Here is a 7,708-nt window from a genome sequence, read left to right as displayed (position 1 = left end):
GAGACAGCGTTCAGGCCAGGAAATCCTAGGGCTCTATGTAGCAGATGCTCATTGCAGGACAGCTGAAGCTGAAGTGGGTGCAAGCTGGGATGTCTCAAGGCACTTGATGCAGGGCATGCCCTGGCAGGGCAACTGGAGCTGAGGCAGTGTGCGTGCTGGGAAGCTCCTGTGCTCTGTGTGCAGAGGACCCCTGGAAGAATAGCTGAAGTGGGTGTAAATTGGGGTGTTCCAGGACTCTCCACACAGAGAGTTCCCTGGAGAAGTGACGAGCCAAGGCAAGATACAAGCCAAGTGCTCCAGTGGTAGTCCACATAGGCAGCTCCCTGAGAGGACTGCTAAACCTAGCTGGTGTTGTCCCTGGTCTCTCTGTACAAAATGTGCCTTGGCAGGATAGTGAAGGTGAAGTGGGTATAAGCTGGGATGTTTCAGGGTGCTCAGCACAGGGGGCACTCTGGCTGGGCACTGGGAGCTGAGGCCAGCATGGGTGGGAGTGTTCCAGGGTGCTCTGCATGGGGCACTTGTACCCTGGCAGGGTGGCTGTAACTGAGGCTGGCATAGGGCAGGTTTCTCAAGATACTCCACACAGGGGGCAGCCTGACAGAGCAGCTGGATCTGAAGCAGGTATCAGCCAGGAGGTACCAGAATGCTCTGTGCCAGGGGTACCCCTAGCAAGCCATCTGAAGCCAAAGTGGTATGGGCCTGGAGTGTTCTGGGGTGATTTGTATCTGTGTCACCTCAGTACAAAGGCTGGAGCTATAGCAAAGTGCTGACCGGGGTGTCCTGGTATGCACTGCCCTGTGGTCTCCTTGGTGGGGCCTGGGGCTTAATGAAGCAACAGGCAGGTTAGGGCACCCAGACCTTTCACTGGTCTGCACTTTCAAGGTAGATGGGAGCATAGACCATGTTCACCAGCCCCTCCCACCCCACCATTTGTCTGAGTTCTAGGGCTGGATCTTTTATAAACTAGCTACTCTTTTAAACTGGGCTGTTTTTTTTTCTTTCTGTGCCCAAGGACAAATGCATCTGTTCCCGATCCCTCAGTACTATAGCTCCCCACTGCAGTTCACATTGTTGAAGGTGGTAGTTCCTTTTGTTACCCTGTCTCTGTCTCTTTTGCCATTCTCTCTCTATCTTTTGTTTTGTTGTTCAGAAGCTGTTTGGTCTGCCATCAGTTCTTCAGGAGGAATTGCTCTATAAATAGGTATAATTTGGAGTGTTCAGAGAAATGTGTTAGGATTGTTCAGGGTATGGGAGATCCAGTAGTGACCAATAGAGACAAAAGTTTTCTCCATTCTACAGGAGGGAGTATAAGCAATTGATAAAGATATCAAAGGTATCATGTATTAGATGGTATACATGCTATGAAGACAATGAAGTAAGATGTGGTATGAGGATAGCTGGAAAAGGAGGGGTTTGTTATTTTAAACAAGTGGTCCAGGAAAGCCCCAGGATACAGGTGTCATTTCATCAAAGACCCCAAGGAGATGAAGGACCTGGTCATAAGGAGGTGGGGTGGTTTGAGCCCGGAGTGTGCCTGATGTATTCCAGTACCAGTAAGGAGGTCAACATAGTGGAGTGAGCAAGAACCAGAGTAGGAAGTGAGGTTAGAGGGATAATGGGGTGACAGCAAAATCAAGTAGAATCTGATAGGCCATTGAAGTGAGATGGAAAGATATTGGAGTGATGTAATCTTATGTTTGAAAAGCATCAGCTTGTCAACTCGTTGGGGGCATGTGTACCTCCAACTAGAGGGACAAGACAGCTACAAAGCACAGCTTTTCTATCCCCTCTCTCCAGCAACATCTTGACCACCGCCCCTTCCCAGCCACAGATGCACTTATCATTATTTCTTCTAGTCAGTATGCACAGAATTGCAGATTTGGAGTGAAACAAGTTGAGATAATACAATCATCTCATTTTAGAGATTAGTAAACTGAGACCTAGAAATTGATATGTTTTGTTCAAGGTCACAAACCAAGTGTATGGCACAGGCAGAACTGGAAATTTTGTGACTTCTGTTCTCATGAAAGGGCTTAGTGTGGAATAGTTGAAAGGCAAGGTCTTTGGTGCCAGACAACCTAGGGTTTTAACTGGGTCATAGTATAACTCTACAGCCTTGGGGAAGTTACATAAACTCTCTAAGCATCAGTATGGAAATAAGAGTGCCTACCATAGGATTGTTGTGGTGGTTAATTATATGTGAAGGAAAACAATAGAGCGTTTGGGGGTAATTTGTACTCAAAATAGGGGATTTTCGTCTTCTTTCCCACTATCACAGCATCATGGTATGAAAGCTACTAGAAGTCAAGCTTGTATTGTTTCAGTCTGCTGTTTAGCCCACTACACAGTGCAGTGCTTATTACAGTATGGTGTTATCAGACAATTCTCATAAAGACTGAAATAGAAAAATCACAAAGTCACAGATTTAGCTACTTCGCTCATGATCCAGTATATCTTTATGGGAAGAGGCCATTGAGAAAGACAGACACTAGTGATTGACTTCATTTGTTAGATTATACTTCTATATGAGAGAATTATGAATTATAATAATTATATAATTATAGTAGCTACCATTGATTAACTCCTACTATATGTCAAACACTGTACTAGGTACTTTATACACATATTAAATCATTTATGCTCCTGATAATAGCTTATAGGTAGATATAAAATATGCTCATTTGACAGATGGAAAAATTGAGGCCCACAAAGATGATGTCACACATGATTCATATTTACAGCAATAGTACATGGTAAAGGTGGGAATGGAGACCAACTGTGTCATCCATCCACAGAAATCTTTCTTTCAAGAGGCTCCATGAGCATAAGAGTTGCTTTATCATGCATGCATACAAAGTAGCTAATAATTTCTATTTATTGAATGCCCAGTGTATCAGGCACTGTATTTTTCAGTTTACGTACTATCCTATTTAATCTTCCCAGCAATGAGTATTATTTTCCTACTTTACAATCAAGGAAACAGGCTCAGCAAAGGATGAATTTGCCCAGAGTCACACTGTTCCATGAGACAAAACCAGGATTTGAACTCAGCTTTCTGACACCAATGCCTGGGTTTGGCTATATAAAAAATAGGACAAGATCTCTGATGGCCATCTAACCAACTATTCTGCTTATGATAGGAGCTCCAGAGTCACCTCAGAGGACAACTGCATCTTCTTGGATATTATCGTCAATTTTTTCAGTAGTCATTGAAGGCTCAGGTACTAATGAAGAAATAGCTTCAGCAACATTCCAGAGAATGTTCTTAACATTTTTACAGAGGTGGTGATTTAACAAACTTTAGAGCAAAGAACATAGGTCACATATGTGTTCATTAGCCCTTCTCACTTTTATTTTCCTTATGGAAAGTTTGAATCCTTATTTGAATATGATACATTATGAGACTCAGCTTAGGTAGTTCCCCAGATTGGATCAGCTCCATCAGGATTTGAGGCTCCAGTCCATGTAGACAGCCCAAGCTGCCACCATTGTTGCTTCATCTCAGCATCTCATCCCTGCTACCATGGTGGTAGCCATAGTGGTTCTTGGAATCAGGTTTAACCTGAGTGGACCTATGAAGGCTATGACTCCTCCAACATTTCCAAGCTCAAATAACGCACCATGCTGTGATATGTGGAATCTGTTTACTCAGTGATTATAGGGAGGGGTGTGACAAAGTCCAGAAGTATCAATGCCCCATGGGATGAATTTTGACCAATGAGAGAAGGGAGACAGGGAAGAAAGGGTGAGTAAATTCCTTTCCCTTTTCCCTCTAAGATGGGGTTTGTCAAATAGTCAAAGGGCCATTCTGACCTTCCTCCTATTTTGGTAAAATTTTATTGAAACATAGACATGCTCATTTATTTACTTATTGTCTATGATAAATTTCATGCTATAACAATGGAGTTAAATAATTGTGAACGAGACCATATGCCCTACATAGTCTAAATATTTACTGTTTGGACTTTTACAGATAAATTCTGTGGACCCCTGTCCTAAAGGGGCAACTCTGACACAGAACCTGTTTGGAAAACAATGTGCGTAATCAAGCAATCAGCTGTATTTCTTGTGAAGCCTTGGCCAGCTTGGTTATATATCCTTTTGTATGTGAATTCCCTCTTTCCCTGCCTCACTTTTCTTGCCTCAGACCTGCTGCTCTGGGATTCTACCTATCAATAAAATCTGAGCAAGGGAGCTTGGTCACAGACTCTGTTTTCTTTTTTTTTTTTTTTATTTGCCTTGTTCATTTTTTTTCTTTAAATTTTTCATTGTTATGTTAATCACCATACATTACATCATTAGTTTTTGATGCAGTGTTCCATGATTCATGTTTGTGCATAACACTCAATGCACCATGCAGAACGTGCCCTCTTTAATACCCATCACAGGCTAACACATGCCCCCACCCGCCTCCCCTCTAGCACCCTCAGTTTGTTTTTCGGAGTCCATCGTCTCTCATGGTTCATCTCCGCCTCCGATTTTCCCGCCTTCATTCTTCCCTTCCTGCTATATTCTTCTTTTTTTTTTTCTTAACTTATATTGCATTATTTATTTCATAGGTACAGATCTGTAATTCAACAGTCTTGCAAAATTCACAGCACTCACTATAGCACATACCCTCCCCAAAGTCTATCACACAGCTACCCCATCCCTCCCACCCCACCCCCACTCCAGCAACCCTCATTTTATTTCCTGAGATTAAGATTTCCTCATATCAGTGAGGTCATATGATACATGTCTTTCTCTGATTGACTTATTACACTCAGCATAACACCCTCCAGTTCCATCCACATCATTGCAAATGGCAGGATCTCATTCCTTTTGATGGCTGCATAATATTCCATTGTGTATGTATACCACTTCTTCTATATCCATTCATCTGTCGATGGACATCTTGGCTCTTTCCACAATTTGGCTATTGTGGACATTGTTGCTATAAACATTGGGGTGAAAAAAAACATTGGGGTGCACGTACCCCTTCAGATCCCTACATTTGTATCTTTGTGGAAAACACCCAGTAGTGCAATTGCTGGATAGTATGGTAGCTCTATTTTCAACTTCTTGAGGAACCTCCATACTGTTTTCCAGAGTGGCTGCATCAGCTTGCATTCCCGCCAACAGTGTAGGAGGGTTCCCCTTTCTCCGCATCCCCACCAACATCTGTCATTTCCTGACTTGTTAATTTTAGCCATTCTGACTGGTGTGAGGTGGTATCTCATTGAGGTTTTGATTTGGATTTCCCTGATGCCGAGCGATGTTGAGCACTTTTTCATGTGTCTGCTGGCTATTTGGATGTCTTCCTTGGAAAAATGTCTGTTCATGTCTTCTGCCCATTTCTTGATTGGATCATTTGTTCTTTGGGTGCTGAGTTTGATAAGTTCTTTATAGATTTTGGATACTAGCCCTTTATCTGATATGTCATTTGCAAATATTTTCTCCCATTCTGTCGGTTGTCTTTTGCTTTTGTGGACTTTTTCTTTTGCTGTGCAAAAGCTTTTTAGCTTGATGAAGTCCCAATAGTTCATTTTGCCCTGGCTTCCCTTGCCTTTGGTGATGTTTCTAGGAAGAAGTTGCTGCAGCTGAGGTTGAAGAGGTTGCTACCTGTGTTCTCCTTTAGGATTTGGATGGACTCCTGTCTCGCATTGAGGTCTTTTAACCATTTGGAGTCTATTTTTGTGTGTGGTGTAAGGAAATGGTCCAGTTTCATTCTTCTGCATGTGGCTGTCCAATTTTCCCAACACTATTTGTTGAGAGACTGTCTTTTTTCCATTGGACATTCTTTCCTGCTTTGTCAAAGATTAGTTGACCCTAGAGTTGAGGGTCCATTTCTGGGCTCTCTATTCTGTTCCATTGATCTATGTGTCTGTTTTTGTGCCAGTACCATACTGTCTTGATGATGACAGCTTTGAAATAGAGCTGGAAGTCCGGAATTGTGATGCCGCCAGTTTTGCTTTTCTTTTTCAACATTCCTCTGGCTATTCGGGGTCTTTTCTTGTTCCATACAAATTTTAGGATTCTTTGTTCCATTTCTTTGAAAAAAGTGGATGGTATTTTGATGGGGATTGCATTGAATGTGTAGATTGCTCTAGGCAGCATTGACATCTTCACAATGTTTGTTCTTCCAATCCAAGAGCATGAAACGTTTTTCCATTTCTTTGTGTCTTCCTCAATTTCTTTCAGGAGTATTTTATAGTTTTCTGAGTACAGATCATTTGCCTCTTTGGTTAGATTTATTCCTAGGTATCTTATGGTTTTGGGAGCAATTGTAAATGGGATCGACTCCTTAATTTCTCTCTCTTCTGTCTTGTTGTTGTTGTATAGGAATGCCACTGATTTCTGTGTGTTGATTTTATATCCTGCCACTTTACTGAATTCCTGTATGTGTTCTAGCAGTTTTGGGGTGGAGTCTTTTGGGTTTTCCACATAAGGTATCATATCATCTGCAAAGAGTGAGAGTTTGACTTCCTCTTTGCCGATTTGGGTGCCTTTGATTTCTTTTCGTTGTCTGATTGCTGTGGCTAGGACTTCTAACACTACGTTGAATAGCAGTGGTGATAGTGGACATCCCTTCCACGTTCCTGACCTTAGGGGAAAGCTCTCAGTCTTTCCCCATTGAGAATGATATTCGCTGTAGGTTCTTCATAGACGGCTTTTATGATATTGAGTTATATACCCTCTATCCCTATACTCTGAAGAGTTTTGATCAAGAAAGGATGCTGTACTTTGTCAAATGGTTTTTCTGCATCAATTGAGAGGATCATATGATTCTTGTTCTTTCTTTTGTTAATGTATTGTATCACATTGATTGATTTGCAGATGTTGAACCAACCTTGCAGCCCAGGGATAAATCCCATTGGTCATGGTGAATAATCCTTTTAATATACTGTTGGATCCTATTGGCTAGTATTTTGGTGAGAATATTTGCATCCATGTTCATCAAAGATATTGGTCTGTAATTCTCTTTTTTGATGGGATCTTTGTCTGGTTTTGGAATCAAGGTAATGGTGGCCTCATAAAATGAGTTTGGAAGTTTTCCTTCCATTTCTATTTTTTGGAACACTTTCAGGAGAATAGGTATAATTCTTCCTTAAATGTTTGGTAGAATTCCCCTGGAAAGCTATCTGGCCCCAAACTTTTGTTTGTTGGGAGATTTTTGATGACTGTTTCAATTTCCTTAGTGGTTATAGGTCTTTTCAAGTTTTCTATTTCTTCCTGGTTCAATTTTGGTAGTTGATACATCTCTAGGAATGCATCCATTTCTTCCATGTTATCTAATTTGCTGGCATAGAGTTGCTCATAATATGTTCTTAGAATTGTTTGTATTTCTTTGGTGTTGGTTGTGATCTCTCCTCTTTCATTCATGATTTTGTTGATTTGGGTCTTTTCTCTTTTCTTTTTGATAAGTCTGGCCAGGGGTTTATCAATCTTATTAATTCTTTCAAAGAACCAGCTCCTAGTTTCGTTGATCTGTTCTACTGTTCTTTTGGTTTCTATTTCACTGATTTCTGCTCTGATCTTTATTATTTCTCTTCTCCTGCTGGGTTTAGGCTTTATTTGCCGTTTTTTCTCTAGCTCCTTTAGGTGTAGGGTTAGGTTGTATATTTGAGACCTTTCTTGTTTCTTGAGAAAGGCTTGTATTGCTATATACTTTCCTCTCGGGACTGCCTTTGCTGCGTCCCAAAGATTTTGAACAGTTGTGTTTTCATTT

This window comes from Callorhinus ursinus, unplaced genomic scaffold, assembly GCF_003265705.2.
Source record: "Callorhinus ursinus isolate GAN/ISIS: 27379988/994484 unplaced genomic scaffold, GSC_fseal_2.0 scaffold4, whole genome shotgun sequence".
In the NCBI taxonomy this organism is placed as follows: Eukaryota; Metazoa; Chordata; class Mammalia; order Carnivora; family Otariidae; genus Callorhinus; species Callorhinus ursinus.
Note: the sequence above shows the minus strand (reverse complement) of the source record.